This window comes from Parus major, chromosome 5 (assembly GCF_001522545.3).
Source record: "Parus major isolate Abel chromosome 5, Parus_major1.1, whole genome shotgun sequence".
Lineage (NCBI taxonomy): Eukaryota > Metazoa > Chordata > Aves > Passeriformes > Paridae > Parus > Parus major.
The window spans coordinates 35,571,718-35,595,714 of record NC_031774.1 but is presented as its reverse complement, the minus strand read 5'-3'; the positions used below and the strand labels follow the sequence as shown (position 1 = coordinate 35,595,714).

The following is a 23,997-nucleotide window of genomic DNA, read 5'->3' as shown; positions in this document are numbered from 1 at the left end:
AAGCCCTAGATAAGTCTGAGAGAAAGATTTGACCTCAGTCTACTTCAGTACAAGTTAAGGATTCAGGAATTGATACCCCTCCAGAGCATTCACTGAGGCTTCCCTCCAGCTCAGCTACATTATCCTATTTCGTCTTTCTGCCCTTCTTTATTAGAAATGCCTTGCATTGGCTTGATTTTTACATCACTGTCTACTCAGACGTATTTCTACATACAGGGCATTTCAACTGAGAGGTTTGACCTGCCAAGTCCTCCTTCTGACATGCTGCCCACAAGCAGGAAGAAAAAAAAAAAATCCATGAAGATTTGGATCTGGACAGCCTCATAAAGGGACTGACAGTAGAGTAGGGCTCTTGATTTTGGAGAGGCATCAGGATGGAGCACCCAAAAATTTCTAGCAACAGCAGATAGTTATCAGAGGATGCCTCTCTGAGCACATTAAAGGGAAAAAAAAAGTTTTTCAGAACACACATGGAAAAGCTATGGGTTATAAAATCAAAGGAATACAATAAAGACTCACTGGGAGGAGTCTGACCCTTTCCCCTTCTTACTGGCTACATTTAGATGAGAAAGCAAAGGTAGTGAAGAAACAGCAGCTCCAAGAACAAGTGAAGGCAAAGATGTGGGGTTGGTGTCCACACCCACTCTGCTGACAGATTTATGGCTCAGAGTTTTTTAAGAATACAGTGACAGAGAGGAAAATCAGAAGGCATTAATTACTATAGCAAGGGAAGAATCAGGTAGGAGCTAAATTACAACATAAAGCAATAATCTTATTTTGCTGTTGACATTAATCCTTGAAGAATTATGGTTTTCCACTCTTACCTCCCAGATACTCAAGAGAGACTGGGAGCAAAAGTAAGCATAGAAACAGCAAATGATCCTTTTTGGCAGAACCATGTGCAGCAATTAAAACAAGCCAAGCAGAATATACAAATACAGGCATACTTGTCTAGATATATTTCATTACATGCTGTTGCTGACATCAAGACCAGTGCTGAGTAATATTAAGAAAAAGTCAATGTATTAAGGCCGCTATCATCTATGCCACTATTCAAATCAAGAAATTTTCAAATCTTCTGGTATTGCAGGCCTGAAAATCTACCAAATGTTGATGAGACATTACAGAAAGGTTCACCTGCACTTCTTTTTTCGTTACTCACAAGACTTCTTAGAGCTTAAACTCTGCATTAGTCCTCAGAAAATACAGAACATTTCAAAAGAAATGCCTGAAAAGCCTAATTGCTCTTTCAGTCTGGACCTTGAAGAATATGACATTTTGGCCACATTATAGTGCAGTTGATACCTCAGTTATTGCTAGGATCCTTTATAACTACTGCAAGGTCCCTGCCCTGCTTCTGGATTAATTGTTGCTAATTTCTGTTTATCCCTTCTTATCCTGTTCTGTGGTTAAACTAGTTGGAGCAGTTTCTGAGCAGTGATTCTAAGCCTATACCTCAAGTAAATAAAGAGCTAGCACTTCCTCTATTCTGGGACTCTGTAACATCAAGGGGAAAAAATATTTTCCGTCTTCAGACAGAGTAATAAAATATCACTACACTGCTTTTAACAAAACTCTGCTCCAGTCAAAACAAGGTATGTCCACAGGAGCGAGTGTGTGTCAGCAAAAGGGGCAAGAAACCTTGAAGAAAAGAGAAGGAGGCAAGCAGCTGCAGGAGCTTCAGAGAGAGCTGCCAATGAGGCAAACCAGCTTCTAGACCGGCACAACAGCCAGGGCTGCTCTGCAGCTGAGCAGGTGCTGCAGGAGGTTGCAGCAGACTACACTGCCCATTATTTACACAAGGACAGTGGGGAGAGGCAGTGCAGATGACAGCTAAGCAAACTACAAGCCAGGGAAATGCTGAAGAAGCTGCTGGACAGCAAACAGGCAGCGGCATAAAGTACTCATCACAATGAAATAGAAATGCATGTGCAGAATTACTGTATTGTATTCTGCTTCCAATTCACTTTCTGCCTTAATTAGAATTAATATTTTAAGGTCCTAAGAGAAATCCACCTTACACACGACTGCTCTTGCAGTAATGAGAATTAAATCAATCCTTTCAGCTGCCCACTGGGAGCAAACATATGGCTTCTGAAAGGGTTTGACCCATTTCCCATCTGCCAGTGACCAAAGGAGAGGTACTGAAATGCAACATCAGCACCCATCTATGAGAAGATGGAAAGAGACCTCCTGAAATTAAAGTGAACTGATTCATCAAGCAAAGATTTTGAAATAAAGGAAAGCCTTTTAGTATACCAGAACTCATTAATAAGTACAGGTATACATTTGTATGAGTGCATTAGGGTTTCATATAAATTTATGAACGATGCTATGATAATGCAAATTCTTCCATAGCAAATATTCAGCTGAAGTTATTAGTCAGTCTTCAAGATCCCTTTCATCACTATTTTAGCTGCTTGTAGACAATGCACATGGATAATTTTGAGGTGGACACTGTTGGTCTTCCCTACCACACAACAGGATGCAGTGAGGGACTTCTGAAACTTGTAAATTTGATTACTCCAAAAGCAGCCATATTCCACTAATAATAAGTCAAGATGATAAATATATCAATTATATTTATTTATATTTCTTCTTACATGCTTATATTTTTATTTATTATCTTTGTTTAGTGGAGTAACCCACTGATGCATCCTCTCTGTTTCAGTGGCCAGAGTTCTCTACATCAATGTGTTATATAGTGCAAAGCTATCAAGTTCATTTATTGTTGTTTCAGGATTTCTATGGTGCACTTCATAACAGAATTGCCAGCAGCAGACTTGTACCAGGACTCTCATCCCAGGATAAAAGAGATTTAATATATGCACTACAGTTTTTTTGGCGCTGTGGAGCATTATTTTCATACCCTTGTACTTATATCCATCTTTTAAAAATATGCTAAAAACACAGAGAGGATTTTTATTTCAATATAGATCTATCAAGCAACAACCAGCCAAAGCTTGAGTATTGGCCTTTTCAGGTTTGCCATCAGTTTTGAAGGAATCTAATGTAGCATTTGTACAGTTTAAAAACAAATTATTAAACGTCCCTTCTTGCTGATCCATTTCTCCAAATTCTCTAAAGAACTTCACCCTTCATAAAACTTTCATAAAAAGCAATGCACCTAAATCTGTATTAGTCCCACTAACACTAACAAAAGTTATCAAGTGCTAGATGACTCACAGATTTAGATTGTTAACATGTTTATCCAATGCTTTTCATTCTAGACAGCAGTTTGTTTTGTTCCTGTCTTCATTCATTCATTAGGCAGGATCCATCACTTCATAATTTAAACAATTAAAAGAGTACTTTTGAATGAAAGGCTAGAGTTCAGAAAATAAAAATAAACCTTTTAGCTTTAAGTTAACTTCCAATCATTCAGAAATTATGTCTGCTACTTTGACTTTAGGAGAACTGAAGTTCAGTGAGCACCAGTGCCTGATCCAAGCCTCAAGAGTTTACGAATTTAGAAACACATTCTTAGGCTTGGTAACCAGCACAGTGTTTCCTAAGGTAATTAGCTCCACTGATTTCAGAAAGTTATGGTGGTACAGTTATACAGGCAGTAGGTAGCAGAAACCAAAAGTCTAACAGTGTTTTCTAGTATTTAGTTTTTTAATTTGGGTCATGTCAGAAAAGCCACAGGAATGTGCTCCCAGAGCACTTCACAATTTCAAACTGCAGAACAAAGTAGGACAAAACATCCCAAAAATTCACATCACAAATTGTTTTGAGGCCCAAGCAAGCACTTAGGCTAATCCACATATTAGCCACAGGAATGTTTTTTTTTTTTGCCTTCTGAGAATCCTGGATAGCTTGAGAAAACCAAATAACTCCAAAAGACCAATATCTTTTCCTATATATTTAAGCTGCAGTCTTCAAACCTACATATTTTTAGCTGCATTTCAATTTCTCATTTACATTTTAACTCTGTAACTGGAATGTCTGTCAGAATTAATATTACCTTTATTTTTACCATTAAAATTTCATTTATTTTTATATCTGAACTTTTTTTCTGGAAATTTTATAATTCTAGCACTACATACAATTCTGAATCAATGTGAGTAAGGAGATTTTTTTTCCTTAATATTAGAAAACTTGAAAGAGATTTTAAATATATGGCTAGTGTTGCAGCTTTTGCTGATTTTTGTTTTTAATATCCCTTAATCCATTAATTTCAAACTTGCCACAATGTTTTAGTCATGTCAACACAGATAAGAAATTTCTCTCATCAATATCAGAAACTGTTCCTTTAATTGTAAATTCACTTTCCTTATTCTTTAAAATTTATTTGTAAATTTTTAACTAAAATCAGTTTACTGGGAAATAAGACTTTAAAAAACATCATTAAAATGTTATATTAACTTTGTACCTGCATTTCTCAGAATAAAGCAGATCAAGTTTTAGAATGTTTCTAAAAGGTTTTTAAATTTTGAAAAACGAAAAGCTCTACAATAAATTCCCAGTTTATTTCATTTTCCTATTACTTTGTTCAACAATTTTATAATTCTTTGCAATACAATCATTTTTAGTGATTTTCCATACATATATGCATGAATGTAAATATCTTTTAAAAATATAAAGAATAAACTCATTAAGGCAATAAAGAATTAATGGAAATATCTCTTTTCATCAATTTCATGTAAAATAAAGGGAAAAAATCAGCCCCATCTCTTACATTCAAAAAATGAAATCCTGTATAATGCACTAAGATAATTTAGTTATGCTACATATCTCTTCATGACCAAGCTGTGATAATCTCACCACAGAAAAATCTAAATGATGGGAACCAAAGTGGCTTTTTCAGTCTTGTTCCAGGATTTATTTTTTTTTACCTGGGAAGTCCTAAAGACTTTTAAATTCTGGCCCATGTCATTGTACTGAAAATATTTCCTGGGTCTCACTCCAGTCTATGGATAGCTCTGCTTGCCAACTGTGGTACCAGGTCAGTATATGTCTGTCCTTTTGAATACTTTTAAAACCACGAGAAATCTTCAAGCTCCTAAAGAAAATGCATTGTTTCCTAGAGGAAAGAAAATCACTTGCCTACTAAGCTTGTCTACCAAACTAGTTGCAAAATGAATGCCTAACTTATGTGCTCCAGTTATAATAAAATATGAAATTGTGGCTCTCATTCAGTTTCACACAGAGAAAATAGAACTTATACAAGAATTTTAAGCCCTTCACTGCTATTTTAAAGATAGTGTTTTACTATGCTTGGATTTATTAAGGAGATCATAATTCAGTATTGTGATCTAATAGTCACAAGGGAAAAAAGAGGCAAAGTCAGCATTGATTAAATTGAGCTACATGTTAGAAGGATATAGCTATTATTTTCAGAAAGTAGCACAGCTATTGGTATTGTCTGCTGTTTTGCAGAGGCAAGCAGCCTATTCTTTATAGTATCTGAAATATTAAATATAAACTCAGTAAAAATACTATGTTTACAAACATAGAGTTCTTTTCAAAATCACAGCGTTATAAGATTTTTTTATGGGGACTGATGCTAGAGTAAATATAGGACGAGTCTATTGTTTGTGACAGATGTTCTAAAGGAACACAGATTTTAATTATATTCTTCTATATTTACTTAAATTATGTTTTATTCATCTATGATAAAGCACTGACATATAGACAAAATTAATGGTGAAGGAAACAGATACACTAAGGCTTCATTAGTTAATTGACTGAACACGATGTTTAGTAGATGATCCATCATTTTTAAAGGGTTCATGTAATATTCCTGACCCCAAAACACCTGTCTAAACAAAAGGACAACTGCGAGTGAATTACAAATACAGGACTAGCACCAAACACAACGGAGATTTCAACACTCTGAGCTTGTGAGCCTAATCAATTTAACCACTTTCAATATTATATTAAAGTATGGTATAAATCTGGATAACCCTGGGCACAAGGGGTGGCTGGGGAGCAGCAGGGCAGAAAGGGCCAGGTGGGTGCTGGCTGGCAGCCGCTCAGGGTGAGCCAGCAGCGTGTGCCTGGCATCCCAGAGGGCAAACCCCACCCTGGGGTGCATCAGGCACATATTTGCAGCCAGCCAACAGGGGAGATGAGCCCACTGCCCTCAGTGCTGAGGCCTCACCTCCAGTGCTGTGCACAGGTCTGGCTCTCACACTTTAGGAAGGTGCGCGAATGCATCCGGAGGGGAGCACCATAGGTGGGAAAGGACTCAAAGGTATTTCATATGAGGAGCACCTGAGGACTCTGGGCTCGTCTAGTTTGGAGAAAAGGAGGCTGAGAGGCAACACCTCATTGAGCTCTACAGCTTCCTGGAGAGGGAAAGCAGGGTGGGAGGTGTTGAGCTCTTCTCTCTCGTATTCAGCAACGGGACAGGTGGTTCAAATGAATGGTTCTTTGTTCAAATGATTCAAAGATGTGCCAAGGGACGTCCAGACTGGGCATTAAGAGGCATTTATTTACTGAGATCAAACACTGGAACAGTCAGTCCCCTTAGCTGTTGGTGTTTGATGCCCCAAGCCTGGCAGTGTTTAAGAGGCATTTGGACAACATGCTGGTTGGCCCTGAAGCAGTTGGACAATTGGACAAAATGATCATTGCAGGTTCCTGACAACTTAACAATTCTATTCTACATTATTAAGTATCAACAAGTAGAAAGGTTGATAAATTATCTTTTGTTATTCTTGATATTTCAGACAAGAGAAAAATATTTTTTTTAATCTCTGCAAATCAATAGTGTCTGATTTTTAGACAAAAACTCTGGATATTTAAAAGACTACAGCTGGTATTTCGGAAAGTTCATTCCTTATTTAGTAGCTCATTACATTACACTTCCTTCTTTTCACCCAGAAAATAAGTTTCATTTATGGTTTCAATGTGGTTCTCTTCTAACCCTAAAAACACAGAGGGAGACTATCTTTCTGGGTGGTAGTAATACACAAATAAAGTTTTTTCCCAATTACAGAACACTCTGTCAATTTATTTTGTCAATGACTGGCTTCAGAAGTTCCACAGTATCATCAAAAACTGTGGTGGAACTATTATTGGCTCTTTTGACATATAACTGTGTATTAAGGACTTACTCATTAACAGCAAGCTTATTGCCAACAGGCTAAGGATATAGACCTAAAAAGCTTTGTAATGGGATACGCAGCATTTCACTGTTAAGCCATTCATCCACATCTGGTCTAGCTTAGCAGTGACCTAAAATCATTACCTTATGATGGCTTCCTCCTAAGTTATGCAAAAGGAACCATTTAGGCCAGTTTTTAAACTGAGGAAATATCCACATCACAAAGGACCCATTAAAACATCCTGCAGAGTCTCCAAGGATTTAAAAAATGAGCTTGCTTAGCCAAAGTTAAATTTATTATTTATAAATAATGTGTTCTTAAATTGCTGCTGATTCAGTTTTGCATGCTGTAATCATACAGGATAAAGCCAGCAGATATATTTTTTGTATATTGTAATTTTTAACTCTTTAACCTTATTTCAAACATGATTAGAAATAGTGCATCATACCCATTAAATGGCCACAGAGGAGTTTGCAACGTTCAAATGTTATTTTGACAGGAGCTGAATAGGAGCAGAGGCCTGTGAGGTCTTTAAGCAGCAGTTCTGGCCTGTTTATTTCAGTTGTTACCTTATTCTCCCTCTGCTTCTTGTAGCCCTCAGCAAACCCATTCAGCCTGCAGAAAGCAAATTTTTCCCCCTTCTTCTGCCTGGGGTAGCTCTGGCCAAACTCATTCTTCCTGCTCTGTGTTCTTCCCTGAGGCGTTATGCAGACTCTGACTCTCAGCAGCCAGACTGCTCCCAGCTGCCTTTCTGCACCTTCCCACAGTGCAGGAAGCCCTGATACCACAAACACACCCTGGGCACATTCTTCTCTTCCTCACGAGTCCCTTCCCTGTCTGCCCAAGCATCCTAAAGGGACATTGATCCCGTGTTTAGCACTGCCCACATATTTCTAGCAGCAAGAACCACTTCTCTAAAAACAAAAGGTTTGTTATAGGTCACGTAGGAGGTCATGGCACAGATCTTTAACACCCTCTCATGTACCTGCATATTCCTGGTCCATGACTGCAGGCCTGCTCTCACACCTGTGCTAGCACAGTGGGCATTTGGGGTGGGGAGGAGACACCTGAGACTTTGCTGTGCATCTGTGCATGACTTTGCAGACAAGTCTGTCTGACATTGTTGATGATAACAACAAGCACAGAAATATAACACTAATACCAAAATGGATCACCCTTCTGTGTTGGGCTTATTTGTTTCTAGGATCTACAAAAAAACCTGGCATATACTGTAACTAGGGTTAACTTCTCCAAAACCAGGTTGAATTACATCAGCAGATGGAGCTGTGATTTTTGACTCTAATGTTCTTCTTGCCTTCCTACTTCATCACTGTTATCCCTGCTTTGTCATTAAATAGGACTTCATTCCTATGGCTATCATAAATAATTCCCATAAATTCACATTTTACCACCATACCTTAGATCAAAGAATTCACTGTTCAAAACCTTGTTTCCCATACAACAACCACCTTTTATTTTCAGATTCAGTACTAGGATTTTTTTATATTTCAAATAAGAGCGAAACAAAATCAATAAAATGCTAAGACATTATCAACCATTATAGCCCACTCCACATAAAAATCAATAATTTTTTCAATCTTGCTTTCAAGCCATGGATACCTTACTTGGCCTTTTAGAAAATAAAGTCACTTCTTTAAACCTTTTGATGTGTTCCTGAAGTTTTTTGGCTACTTTACACTTTTAAAGCTATATTTGAAAAATTGAAGCCGGGATAAAATCTGGTAAGATTGTTTTTTCATCTCTCAAGAAGGCAAAGTACTCATGTTAGCTTCTTCAAAAATTAATTTAAAACTTACCTGCATAGTATTACTGGTACTCAGATCATAATCAGCTTTCCAGTACACAAAAAAATATTTTAGTGCTTCACACTACTATAATAGCAACTGGAACTTCACAAACAAAACTAATAACATTTTCATTTTCTGCCAGGAAACTGAGGAGCAAGATTATTCCCAAATCTTTACAGTCCCACAACCCTTTATCAAACCTTTCAATTTCAAATGAGGCACGTACATTTCTAATGTTTTTACTTCTTCCAAGAATTCAGCTTGGCTTTGTTCAATTTTGCGACACTTTCCTTTGGGAAATCACAGAATCAGGGGAAAAAAAAAGTGACCCTAAGCCTTGAATAAGACCTCCAGATTTATATTTCCATTAGAAGTGAAACATGAGAAGTCAGCAGGAGTTGAGTTAGATCTGTACCAAGAACTAAGCAGCACCTGAGGCAGGATTCAGTGGCATGCCTGTCGTAGGTGCAGCAGAGAAATAACTGTGAGAGGGAGGAAGTGCTAAGGTAGCTTGAAGAATAACCTAACACTGATGTTTTGGAGCAACTCCAAAATATAATTTATCAGCATGCAATATTATCAATGGTAATAAACCCCACTCAGTGCTGCTGTGCTGCACACCCTGCTCCTCCCAGCCTCTGCACAGCTCCCAAGGGAGCACTGACATCCTTCCTCCTCATCACTGCTGCAGGAGTTATCTCACTGGGAGCCACTAAAGTACCATTATGCCTTGTTTGCTCCCTCAGTCTTCTTTTAAAATTTTAAAAAAAATAAATCTCAGAAGCTTGGATTTTAGGGGGGAGTGCTAATCAAGCTTTCCATGCTGTGTTTCTATATGTTCTAGATTTGTTACTTTGAGTCAATATCCCTGGTGACCACACATCTGTGTCAAGTGAATGATTAGATATCAGTCTCCTATCCCACCTTGTTCATCTACTCCTATCATCTCTTTAAAGAACAATGTTTTTCCTCACGTTGAAAAAGGGTATTATTGGTGTTGCATTACCCAAAATGTGTAATGCTCTGTGACTAATAACATTGCTGGACTTTTCAGACTCTCAAGATGACAGAGTTGCTAATTGGTCCATATTTTTTTTACCAAATGGCTGGTGATCTGCTGTATATTTACATCTTTATCAGCTTTCTAAAGAGTCACTGCACAGAAATTTGGGGGTTATCACATTACCTGTTTCATCCCATTTGAATCTAACTGATTCTGCGATATCTTAGAAGATCTCTTAGAAGAAGAAAGAGAGCTACCTTCTGCTTGTGGCCAAGCTGAAGAGTTATGAGTTATCAATCAGAAAAGGAGGACTTAAATAGAGTGTTATGCCACAGATTGTATTTCCCTCACTTTCAGTAAAATGATTTGAAAAGCTGGAATAAATCACTGTGCATTCTGGCCCAGGTGACAGCCACTTCCAAGTATTCAATTCCTCCACCATTTTTCTCTAAAGGGATTTATTCTACCCAAAGATTCTTTTCTCAGCTGCCTGTAGGGAGAAGTGAAATGCTGGACTTTCTTCCACTGGGCTGTCAAGACATGTTATTCTGCTGAGCAAGGATCTTGAAGTACCCAACACTAATCAGCCCAAGACAGGCTAATTATAATCCCTGAGGCTGCCTCCAGTCTAGGAAAATATTGCTAAAAAAAACACCCTATGAGCCTTGCCAAGCTGGCATTTTTCCTAGCTCCAAGTGGTATCAAATTTCACTTTCAGACTGTGTAATTTTCAGGTTGGATATAGCTGGGGGAAATATCATTTCACAGACTGAAGGTTTGTTGAGGTTCTCTATAACCTCTCCCTTCCCCGTTCTCCCATACCAACGAAAGCACCTGACAAAAGAAAAAATGTTATTTTATCGTCATACTTTTGCTTAAGTAATGGCTATCCATAGTCTGAATTTATTAAGGATTAGTGAAAACCATGAAGTATTACTAAGATTAAAAGAATCCATCAACAATTAACAGTCAGTAAGAACAGAGAAATGCACAATTCAATTTCTAAACCATTCAATAAAGTTCAAGAAAACACGATGTTGGAGTTCACATATGCTTAACACTAATTGTAGTTGCCGAGTTTAGCAGAGTAGTTTGTTTTATTTACATATTAAACACACCCTCAGATGTAATTTTTAACAATTCTAAAGATGGTTATACGAATCACAGCTACCTGGCAGCGTATAGGACTAAGACAAAACTGAAGTGGATTCTAAATTATATTGGGAGTCAGAAAACAATAGAGGTTAATTTGAGGTCTACTTTTACTCTTTATTACCCATAAAGTGCCTTTCTTGCTGTGTTCCTCTTCCCTGAGCTATTGGCACATTAATTGGAAATATACACCCTTAGCTTACTTGAGACAGCTATTCTGGTTTAAAAAATAAATATTTATTAGACTGGAAAGAGCAATATCTCCACAACCCAGGGGACTGCCTAACTCAGAGCAGATGTTAGTCCCATGTATCCTACATCTCATTTTAATGTATATCCATCTGTCAATAGCTGTTTTGGGTTGTGTGCTCTCTGAACAAAACCTAGGCAATAAAGTTTCATGAAGATCAACAACTGGTGTTTTGATGAGTCTGCAATGACTGAGAAGACAGCACTCGTAGAACAATTCTTATCAATCTCTAATTTTGGAAAGGAGCCCTTGGAGATCATGCAAAAGCATGGCAGGTGCCCTTTTCACAAAACCCAATAACTTCTTTTCAAGTAGAATGGCATGCATATATTGCCCCAAGCTTTACAGAGCAGGTGGTGCTGCCTCTCTGTCTATATAGAAACCATTTTGACTCAGCCAGTAGAGATATTTGCCTGATCATTTCAAACTTAACTGTAGAATTAAGCTGATATTTTCAATTCAGTAGGCTCACTAGTTCGAGCATTACTTTAGTAGTATTTATTTATTTATTGTAGTATTTTACAATACTTATACATTTAATTTTGTGCTGCCATAACCACTGAGCTTTCAATACTTTTTGTAAATTTAAAAAGTAGAACATTCTGTAAATGTTCTACTGTGCAATCTTTCACCTAAGACCAAAAATCCCCAAAGCTAGTTTCCTTCCTTTAGCTTTTAACGTTGCATTTTGCAGCACCCACATCTCTTTCGTTCAGCCGTGTTTCCTTGCACCACTCTCTCTGGTATCTGCTACTCTCTTGGCTGTCTGTACATCTGTGTGTGCAGAGTTAAACTGGCAGTGGTGTCACATACAGAGTGGTTTGCAAAGGGAATCAATCTCCTTATGTCCATTCACAGGTGGAGAGCAGGGAGCGCAGGTATAGAGGCAGGGTGAACTGGGGATGTTTAGTATCAGATCCAGAAGTGGTTTCCAGTCTCTTCAATCCAAGGGCTGCTACCTTGTTGTAGCTTATAAATTCTCTGACCAACTTTTATTCTGCATCCGTTTACACTAAAATTTAAACCCAGGAATTCCTTATTCTAATTTCAGTACATTTTGATGACAAGCACAGGAGGCAGAACTCCTAAGCTCGTTACTGAAACAAATACTAATTAAGCACCAGTGTTCTACAGAACTCACCATTTGAAGCCTCAAGATGCTGATAAACAGTTCTCTATATTGCCTAACAATAATAGGAACAAGAGACATCTGAGGGGGATTTATCTGTCTCGACTGAAGTGGCTTTACAAGTTACAGCAAAGAAAAGGGATCACATAGGTGGGACCAGCAAATGAAACTGAATTTCTAATGCAATTCAAAATGACAAAGCAGAACACAAGGAGTAACTAAGAAGTTTCCAGTGTCATTCACAGAAATACACAGAAATTTCATTCACAGAAATACAAAATCAAGCTTCTCCATTTATTTAAAAGTTTACTTTAAAAAGCTACTGTATTGCAAACAGGTGTGAAGCACTTAGGGGGTTAAAATTATTTACTTCTGAAAGAGCTGGCACCATTATTGCTGATACACTGTTTATACATCATGCACAGAGTATACTTAGATTCCACCTTCTCCAGACACAAGAAAACCCCAAATTCCCTAAATATTTTCAAAGTTTATCTGTGCATAATAATATAAAAAAACTACTCACTGTTTTTAATGACCTAGTAAAATTCTAGGATGAAATTCTGGGAAGGAATAAGACTAGATGGTATATTAAGGATATATAGAATAGACCCTGCATATTTTAATAGCTGACCCTTAAAATGGCAACTTACATATCTGCTGTGTCATTGCCTTAGCAACAGACTAGACATGCTGAAATCTGGAAGAGAGCAGGCTTTTCTAGCTGAAGCTATAGGTTTTAGGGGGAGAGGGTTTTAGCAATTGAAATCTGATTTATTATACTAAAAAAAATGGTATGTTTTAGGTGACTAGCAGCGCAGCTTAAAGTACAGGAAGGACACATTCTGGCTGGTGCAGCCTTGAAGCAGCCTCTTCAGCAGGGAAAGCTATTTCTAAGCATGATCTAACACACTTGGAAATTGTAAGCAGCCTGGAGTAGCTTCAGGCAACAATTTCGAAAGATGTCCTTATTTGAAAACATTCTCAATAGGCCATAGTTATTCCATCAATAGCACTCAGCTCTGAAGTACAGTTTTTCATGACAAAAACTAAGCATCCAGGAAAGTTTATCATTAGTTTTTTCATCATTGACTAGTATCTTGTTTGAGTTCCTTTAAGGCTCGCTCTGCAATATCAGCTGAAAAACGATTTTATACAGCCCTCAAATTTGACAGTATCAGGCTCCTTTCTTTTTGGTTTGTGTTCATTGTACATGTTCTGTCAGTCTCTCCAATAAATACCCCTCAAAAATGCTTTTTTTTATGTGTGTATATATATAATTGAAAGGGGAAAAATGTAATAGAATTGACTGTTCAACAGCATTTCTTGATGGGCTTGGTTACCAACATCCAATGTTGTACTATGTAATGCAAAAAAGGCATCTGTCCTTATTTCCAATTTTCTACCTAATGAGCATAATATTTCAGTTGGTAGGTACATTGTTTTCCTTTTTTATCTATTTTGCCGACATGTTTTGTTGTATTGACTATCTTGGCAGACAATATTCTGTCACAGCAATCTGCTAAAACAAAGGAGGAGCACTTATCTAGCCAATAAAGGAAATGCTGTTCTAAAACTTTCAAAACTAATATGGTTTTTTTTTGTTTTCTGTTGTTCTGTGGGGTTGTTTTTTTTAAACCAAGAAGTGCACAGAATCTTTTCCTTTCTGTCACAAATTAAACTCATAAAGATGCAGCTTTTTGCTTCATCTTAACCAATATAGTCAAGATTTGTCTAAAACACCATGGTAAGCAGATACTCCTCTTCGGAAAACTAGAATATTCCAAGCTTCTCATGTTAATTTGCAGCCTAGTTTGTAGCAGGTTACAATAATTTCTTACCTTAAGTCCCTTGAAAGCTTAGGATGGATCTCCACTAGAAGCTCAGCTTTATCCAATGAGACCATGACCAATAAAAAACAACCAAACTCAGAAAACAAACAGAAGCACAAACAAGAAAATACAAAGACAAGCAGATAAAAGATTATCATTTTTTTGAGTTCTGTACAAGCAACAGGAAAAATAGCTTTTTCTCCCAGGTCTGCCAGAGGTTTTCCAAGAAACTTGGGCATGTTACTTATCCCTCATAAGGAAATATTTAGGAAAAGTGAGAAAAAAATTATTCACTTCAATTTAAGCTGAAAATCAAGGCAAACAAGAGAAAAGATTTGACTGTTTCTCAAGTGTCTTTACAGCCCCTAGATCTATCCAAGCTTCAGTAGAGAGATCTGAATTCTGTTATTTTAAAACATAGTAATAACCCTGAAGTCCCACGAGTTTTCTGTATCTAAACATTCATGAACCACTTTTTAGAAACTGTCCAGTAGAAATGTTACATTTTTCCAAGGGATTTAAAAGAGAAAAGGATGACAACTTGGTAGAAGAGAGCAATTACAGGCATACAATTCAGGAACAGCAAGTTGGAATGAGAAAGTTAAGACACAGAGGAAGTCAACACATGATGGAATTGAGAGGAGTTGAAAACAAACACATGTCTAAGATAACCTGAAAGAGGACTTACGGAGTTACATGGGTGCATTTTAAGACTGAAGTAGAGATTCAGCTATAAGCTTTTAGACCAGAGGGAAAATGCCACAAAAATCACACAGAAAACAAACAAACTTTTATGTATTCACATACATTCTTCATTTTATCCACGCGCCAAGCTGGCAAAAAATTAATATTAATATTTTACAGCACATGAAGCAACTGCATGTCTGCATCCTAATCCTGAAACTGTGACAACTTTGAAGTTACAAGAGAATCAGTACAGAGCAGCTCTTGAAAGACTAAAAGCATATACAAAAATAATAGATGTACAGTAAGACAGAAAGCAGAACGAATTACTGCCGTTGGGTGCTTCTTCAGTCCAATGCCAGGAGTTCTTTTTAGTACAACCTCCTGCTAACAAAGGCTGTCTAAGTGTGTCAGCTCCCACAAGACACTGTACCATGGAGGCTGAGAGTGTGGAAGTGTTTAGAAGAGCCTTTCTACTGCCTCACCCTACAGAACTGCCAGTCTTCCAGAGCCAACTCCTTGCCCTGAGCCCTCTTACCAGTTCCAGAAGCCACTGGGCTGGCAAGGGTAAGGGAGTGTCCATACAATTCACAGTGCTCATTCTCCACCCTTAACTTTGCGGCTGATACTCTCCTCAGGACATAAAGATTGTCTCCCAGGCTGGAGGCCACTCCTTCTATCTACAAGCTACCTCCACTTCCAGGCACCTTAGAAGACGTTCTTTACACTGAGGGAAAGTCCCTCCTTGCCTGGCACCGCGGCTGAGCGCTGGACAAGAAGGAGGCACCAGCATTTTGGCCAAGTCTGCCAGGACAAACCTGCATCTGACACATGCCATGAGAGCTCACGCAGAGCAGAGAGTATTCCTGGCTTGAAATTATCTTGTCTGAAAGTGCCAGACATTGTAAACTGCACAGAGCTGAATTTTCTGACCTTGAAGGGATGAAAAGCTGAGTCAGCCTTGCTGTGAGTCAAAGCTCTCAGGATTCCAGATATTTGAAACCTGTCTTTCATGCACCAAACAGGAAGGGAAAAGCTATCTGGATTGTGTTTTAATTTATTTCCTCTTTTCCTCAGAACCAAAGCTTTTCTGAAAGCTTTTTAAAAATAAGTAAAATTTTGCTTCAGGAAAGCATATTTTGATACCCAAAGAGTGATTTTTGTGATGACCCTTCTGACATTATATATACACATAAATATGACCATACCAAACTAGTTGAAGGATTTATAGTACACACTTTTAGCAGTTTTTTTTTAATGGATATGAAGCGAGGATAGATACTTTTATTTTTAAATCTACAGAAATCATAAAACTGAATATGAGAAAGACAGTGCTCCACAGGTCTCTGTCCAAGAGCATACAGGCCTGCGCAGCAAGCAATGTACAGGTGGCCTTTAAGCACTGACAAAACAGAAAATGACTACGGTACCAGCTTGCTAGAGTTAGAAACACAGCTGAACTCCGCCTTGCCCTCTGCCAAAGCCTCCAGAGGCTGAGAAGCCCAAGATGGGAGCTGCCTTTTCAGGAGAATTCTGGATCATGACAGTGATGTCAGATACGATGCCCATCCATTGCCACTTTCACCCACTGTATGCCCTGTTCCCTCACTCTCCTTTAGGCTCTCCATCCAGCTCAACTCTTCCACTGATTCCTTCCTTTCCTGTGGAACATCTTGGTCCAGTCTGAGTGACTCATAGAGGAAACACATACAGCTTTCTTATTTTCTGCAGCTAGAATCTGCTTTAATGAGTGTCTGTTTTTACAGGAAAGGAAAAGTCACCTTTACCCTGTCCAGTCCACAGAAATGTTAGTATTCAGAGATAAATTACCTGCAAGATGATTTCTTAATGTCATCTTTTCATTCATGTATTATTAATTTTGTCCCAGTAACACCAGTATAACATCTCATTGAAAAATGTAAAGAAATTTCATTATAAAACATGGGCCATACTTACAATGCAAAATATAAATATAATATATATTATAATATATAATGTATATATATAAAATACAATATTTCAACAGAGAAACATAATATCTTTTAATACACATTCTTTTTTTTTCTTTTTAAAAGCAACTCTGGAACTTCAGATATTTTGCCCCTCCCTGAGGCTAGAAGCATTCAGCAGAGACCAGGAAAAAATCAAGCCCAGAATTTTGTAAATATTTCTTTCATGACAGCAGCAGTGACTTTTACAGAAGGGTGCAAGTAGACTAGGACATGGCATGGGAATTTTTCTAAGTTGTTTCTAATTCCTCAATTATTTTGAAGGAAGTATTTCACCATCATTTTGGAAATGCCACCAATTCTAATCAATACCTGAGAACTTCTGATAGAGATCTGCTTTGACTAAACTTTCAAGGGATGTGTTCCTGTGCACAGCTTCATTCCAGATCTGTCAGAGGTGGGAGGCACAGGACACCCACCCACTGCTCTACTGTAATGTGATCCACAGGAAATAAAGCTCAGATCACAGGGTTCCCTCAACTCCTCTTTAGAGAAGAAGGAAAACTTCCTTCCATTGAGGGCACACTCTGGTCCCCTCTAGGTAGGCTTTGCATTGCCATATGGTGAAAAAAAAACCCTAAAAAGTGTTAAAATTGTACCAATTTCATTGCTGTGGTCAGGTTTTGTCATCAGCTCCTACAGCTGCTTTGGGAAGAACCAAGCTTCTGTTTCTCTCTGCATTGAGTGCTAAGCCATGTAAGAACTACTTAATTGACGATGCAATAAAACCCCTCAGAGCAAAGCAAAGATTAAACAGTAACGTCCTTTCAGTTCACTGGTACACGCCCATCTCCAGCTCCACGTCAGTGTGATTCTGCACATACAGGAGAACCCTGGCCTTCAGATTAACTGCCCAAATTCAGCTGCTTCAGGGAAGAATACATGTATTTACTAAACATACTGCCCTCAGTAATGGTATAGGGCCAGCTGTGAAACAAAGCTGAGGGCAACACAATGCTGTCTCATTTGTACCAGTTATGAATCTGCCTCAACAAGAAGCAAAGCTGTATTATATCTTTAGTGTTTCTACATTTGGTCATGCTCTGACTCAGGCAATCAAGCTTGCTCTTCATAGTAAGACTCTCTTCATCACTCCATACTTTTCCATATCCTCACATGTAGATCTCAGTGCAACATACAAAAATTGGGCCCATACAAAAATTAACAGGAAGCATTCTATAATCAAATTATTCAGCAGGAGTCAGAATCAGACAGCATTACCAAGAATCAAGTAGTGTCATTACAGCTCCATAATTAGCAGGTGTTTCCCAGGGTAAGCAATGCTGTGAGAAGTGAGAGGAATAGAGAGTAACAGGAACTTTTTTAAAAGTGCTTAAAAACCAACATGGTTTGTATTCTTATTATTAGGGGGAAAAATAAATTCTTCACTGGGGACTTCATAGTAGGTCATACGTCCATTAATACCTTCAAAAGTTGTTCTTTTTCATCCAGGATGTCTCCCCTAAGTTTTAACATTGATCTGAGAAATTCTAGTTGTAATCAAGTCACTTTAAAAATCTAAGAAAATACACTTTTTATTATTACTGTCATTGATGATAATAAAAGCATGACAGAAATATCTTACATCCATGTCTTATTAACTGTTCTTTTATGATCCCTAAAGTTGCACGTTCAAGGCATTGCTCACCAGCTCTCTTCACACTCTGACACTAGGCAGACATCAGCTGTCCTGCCCTACCCCCATCCTCCTGCTAACTCATCCCTTCTGAGTTTGCCTGATAGGAACACAGCAAGTGCAGGAGACCACTACTTTCATACTGGAAAATGCATCACAAATAAATAAAACATCATTCTAGTAATTAATTTACAGTAATTTGCTTTTTGTTTTGCAGTGGGGAAAAAACCCAACAGATGTACCCAGACCATGCTGGAAAAAGCATATATGATTCTGTACAGACTGTCTAATTAAGATATGAGAGCTCTATTCCAGCTTGTGCCAGACAACCCCATCACACACACCCCTAAGAGGAGTAGTCAGACCTCATTATATTTATTACTTTATCAAATATAAGGGACCAAACCCCACAATAAATGTTGATATCACTAAAAATTTAGAAGCTGCTTTTTTCTTGCTGCACTTTTGAAATATCAACTACACAGGGAGAAACAGAGCCAGAGACCACTCCCTAATTCCTAGTGGACATATTGATCAATTAAAATGACATGTGTCCGGTCTTTTCTTTCCTTCTAATAACAAGCAGCTGAAAGACAATATTTCAAATATGCAAAATCAAACAATAATGTTGTTACGTAGCATCCTGCAAGATTAACTTGAAGTTAAGCAAAATAAACCTAGCCTCCAGAAGCAAGACCTTAATACCACATAAACAAATACTAGACATTGTAAAGAATTACTAAATACTGTAGATATGATTTTAACCAGCTTCCTAAATGCAAAAGATAGGTGTTATCTTCTGAAGATAGAGATGGAAACCTTTTTAATTATTCTTATTTTGTTCATAGCAAACACCCTCAGAGTGCTTGAATCTTTGGCTACACCTTTTACTGCAGTTGCAGCAGAAAAAAAAGCTTGTTTTCTTTCCAGTAAAAGATAGATCTAAAATTCACTAAATTCATATAATAATTTAAAAAACAGAGTCAAAGAAAGTAATACAATAGAAGAGCCAAAAGCTACAATCCTTTCAAAATATTTGATTATTGTTTGACAATTAGATCTGTTTTGCTTTTTTAAGAATGCCAGTAGAAATAGGACAGTACTGAACCATGTTTGAAATCAATACTGTTTCAGTTGCTTGTTCAGCACCGGTTTGCACAGTATTTTCTGTGCTATCATGCTATGGAAGGCCAATGAAAATAAATAGGTGATATTCATGCTGTTGAGATAAAATAGACTCAAAGAGAAGATAAAGATAATAGGAAGGCTTAAATGAAGAGAGAGGGAAAGGAACAGGCTCTGTTTATGGCATTAGAATTGAGAACAGCAATTCTTTCCATTTAAGCAAATCAGACAGTAGCTACTTTAATTGGATTGAGAAATTTAAATATATTCTTTTCAAATATTCAGGCTATTACCATAAATGCAAAGGCAAGTCTAAACATTCAGACTGAAAGCATTTTCTGTAGGCCTTTGTCTTAGCCTGTCTGCCTGAAAATAATATTTAGGCAGGCAGCATCTTTCTTCAAAATGATTTTTACAGGGCAAAACCCACACACTTACATTAGGAAAACCTCATAAAACAGGAAAAAATAACCCTGCAATTAAGAACAGCGCAATATTTTGCAACTTACCATGTCCTGTTCAAATCATCCTCTTTTGATGTTTACGGCACATCTGTAAGATGCAATACTAGGAGGTGCCTTGTGTGACCTGCTGCATGATGCTGTGACATCAGTTCAGATGATGCAGCTCATTATGGGAAAGACTGCTGTTGCCATGGCAACTGAGATGTGATACGAATCCTTACTGCATTTCCAGGGGAGTCCGAGACAATACGGAAGCCCTTTAAAGAAACAGACAAAATGCAAACAGGCTTTTAAAGTATGGTGCCACAGATTTTAGAGCCCATGTTAGTACATGCCTGTTGTTAAGGAATATTTTAAATAAATTATTCCTACATGGTGACTCAGAATTGAGATGTATGAGCTATAAATTATTTCTTCATTTAAAACTTAGTATTGTGTGTGTCAATTTAAAAACAAATTTTATAAGTCAAATTTGGTTATCATGTAAGGGAACCTTACTTAAAATAAACAGTCAGTAGCATGATTTTAACACTAAGGCTCTAAAGACAGTAGTTATTGAACAGTATTTTAAGAAATATGTATTTTCACTCTGCCCCACCCTGCTCCTACATCCAATCTGTCACTTACAAGAAAAATCTTGTTGCTAGGGAAAAACACTTGATACTTCAAAATGAGCAGATTTAACACTGTTGAATGAATGACAATGAGTTTAAAAAAAAAAAAAGTCAGGGGGATGACTTTTTATTCAGGAGAGGGTAAAGAAGTTTCTAGCCAGCCAAGTAAAGATCTCCTTATCATTTTTCAGCTGTAGGACAAACTGCACTGCCCTCTGCATGCTGAGTAGCCTGGCTTTCATCTGCCCATCAGACAGAGAGATGAGTGGAGATTTTGAAAGCTGTGGGCAAGCTGCTGCCAGCCTCCAGGTAGAGCAGGAAGGCGGCAGAGCAGAGAGCCCCTCCCTGCAGCCTTGGTGAAGGCCTGGGGCTGGAGGCTGAACCTTCTGCACCAGGAACCTGCTCACATCCTCTGCTCAGACCACTGATGGGAGAAGCAAAGGCTGTGTGAACAAGTACTAAAAGGAGCTGCCTGGAAATTAAAATTCACAACTAAAGAACCACCAGCACATTTTTGGCCACTTGCCAGTTCTATTTGGATGAGAAAAGTTTCTGGCAAAAACTGCTTTCCCTAGCCATGAAAATCCCTTTCTACATGGTAGGAAAGAAAGCACACAAAAGACTGGACCCTCTATGCTTGATATGCTGAAGTCCAGAGTAAAACAAAAGCCCAAGTTGAAGCAAGAAGCCCCAATGCCCTGAAGATGTCCAATAATGTCCAATGTGTTTTAGGCAGTGCCTAAAACACATTGTCTAAAACCCTTCAGTCCATTAAACTTTAGCTTGTGAGTAAAAATTTTGATTATTGATTTCAAAAGAAACCATAGGAGAAAATTACACTCTCTTAGCCACCACCCACTTCTGAAAGAAAGAAGATACTTTGATACTTTTTGATTAATGAATTAAAGTCTCTCCATAAACCTAGGAAATGCCATAGACTTCCTAGTTAGAGCTGGCTTGACATTGTATGGTCTCATTTTTGACAGTTTCTCTCTTTTATTACTACTACTATGTCATTCTAAAAAATACAGTAAGGCTCTCAAACTGACTCAGTATCAAACCCAGTCTAGTGATCCATAATGAAGAGTTACTCACAAAAGAGCTACAGCTCTAGGTTTTTGAATGTTTAAAAGGTCCTTAGGTATCTGAGAATGCAATTCACAATTTAGCAGGGGACAACACGCCTGAAACTTGATTTGTGTTAGACTGACATGAAAACTAAGGCATTTCATTGTAAGTTAGCAAAGTTTATGGTGTGCTGTATGCCATTCTGGTTCAAATAATGTGTGTTCCTGAAGTTTTCCCTAAAGGAGCTATTTCTATTTTGTTAATTACTCTTTGATATGATTTCTACTACCTTTATCGCTATGGAAATGGAGTTGAAAGGAGTCAGTGAGCCTTTATTTTTCTTAGGAAAAAGAGGAGATTCAGAAACAGCATTATGGCAAACCAGGAGTCACAATCTAGTTGATACCAGGGCTCTGCCTGATGCCCATGAGGTTGTTCCCAAAGACTGGGAAGTGGAAGTGGTGAGGGGGCACATCGGGGAGCATACCCTGGGCCAGCCCCACCTCGCTGGGGTGGCAGTGCCCACCAGACACCCTGCTCCAGGCTCCTGCTCCAGGCTCTCCAGAGGGCATCTGGCTCCACGTCACCTTCACATAAACCTCTCTGGCAGGAGTGAGCAGCAGCATAGCTAACATGGACATGGGAGAATGCAGAGGGACGGAGGTCAGGCAAGAACAGGGAAAACATCAGGCCATTTTTTACAAAGACTTCTGCCTACTTACTGCTAACTGCACACTCTATCTGTTTGTTTATTCACATATGCAAATTATATGTAAATAAAGACAAAATTATGATGTTTTTCCTGACTTTTGCGTGTTTGCTATTTTTTAAATATCAGTCTGTTGTTAATTTTTCCCAAAAATTATTTCTCATGAGCCGAGGCACATGTCAGATTGTGTGCACAACAGCTACAGCAGGAATGTCCCAGGCTGAGTGTAAGCTAAATATTTGTTGCACAGGTCTAATGGTTCTGTAGTGGCTTTACATGGAGGACTGCAACCACAAGATGCTAAAAGGAATTTCTATCTTATGAATACAAAAAGTAGCACCCACAAACTTTGTAACCTCCTAATTAAACCTGCAGGGCTAGAGGAAGACAGCTGGACCTAGCTGCTTTGGATCTTTATTTTTTAATAAGGAAAGAAAAAATTAAGATTTTTTTACTCACTCAGTCCAGGACTGACATATCTTCTAGATTTAAGGTTTAAAATTGCTTTCTATTCCTTACAATTCAGTGGAACAGGAGGTACAGAGAGAGCCCAATCTACCCTATTGCCACACAAATACCTTGATCATTTTGAAGTGTCACAAGTAGGTTTCCAAGACAAAAGCATGGGGCTTTGACTGTAACTTTTCCCTATCAAAATAGAAATCGTTTATCCTACCTTCAATCATAGCAACTCAGGTCAACGATAGGCACAAATTACCAAAAATAAGTTTTAAATTATTATTTTAGTTACATTATGGCTCCCCTACACATTTTGTGTCCTTTCTTTTCCCCACATTGGGACCCCCAGCCGTTTTTTTGAAAGGATTGATACTCACCTGAAAAGGAAGAAGTGTTTCATCTACCATCTGCCATTGTTTTCCCTCTTGGTCAGTTCATGTGCACAACTTGCACAATCCACAAGGTTTTCAGGAAGCAAGTCATGGTCATTCAAGTAGGCATGGCCATAACTTAAAAAAGTTCTATTTCCCCTCAGTAAGACAAATAATAAGCCAGAGACTAACCTTGACATGACTTACTTTCCATTTAACTGTACTCAAGAAAATGAGTTAGGAGTAAATTCACAAACAAAAAAGTAAAATGTTAATGCAGACCTTTTCTCTGCATAATCCAGATGTTTTCTTCTGTGTTGTTTCCCCCTTTGAAATGAAGGAAAGCAATTGTTTACTGTTTGCCAGCTACCCTACCCAAACAGCCTAGAGAGAAAGGGGAAGCATGGTGAAGGACCAAAGGAAATGAGAATTGCATAGTCTGAATTACCTGTCAAATAAGCCAGAAACAGGCTTTAAATTAAAAATAAAACACATAAAAAGCAAAATCACAATTTAGTGATCGCTGATACACATCAGCAATGTGTAACAACAAAGATTCTCATCCAAGATTTTGTAATTCACTTCAAGAATCCATGTCCCAAATTTTGCATGGAGTGCCTTAATTAAAC

At 38.0% G+C, this 23,997-nt stretch overlaps 1 protein-coding gene across 4 annotated transcripts in view; it reads right to left on the bottom strand.

Moving 5' to 3' along the window:
* The window catches only part of AKAP6 (A-kinase anchoring protein 6), a 258,093-nt gene extending 237,776 nt beyond the window's left edge, over window positions 1-20,317 (bottom strand). For 2 of the 4 annotated variants that reach the window (XM_015631791.2, XM_015631795.2), the window contains exon 1: window positions 20,193-20,317. The gene's annotated coding sequence lies outside the window, so the exon portion shown is untranslated. Of the gene's footprint in view, window positions 1-14,238; window positions 14,325-20,192 lie in introns of all 4 variants that reach the window. The other 2 variants (XM_015631792.2, XM_015631796.2) reach the window with 2 other exon arrangements.
* Between the last annotated feature and the right edge of the window lie 3,680 nt (window positions 20,318-23,997).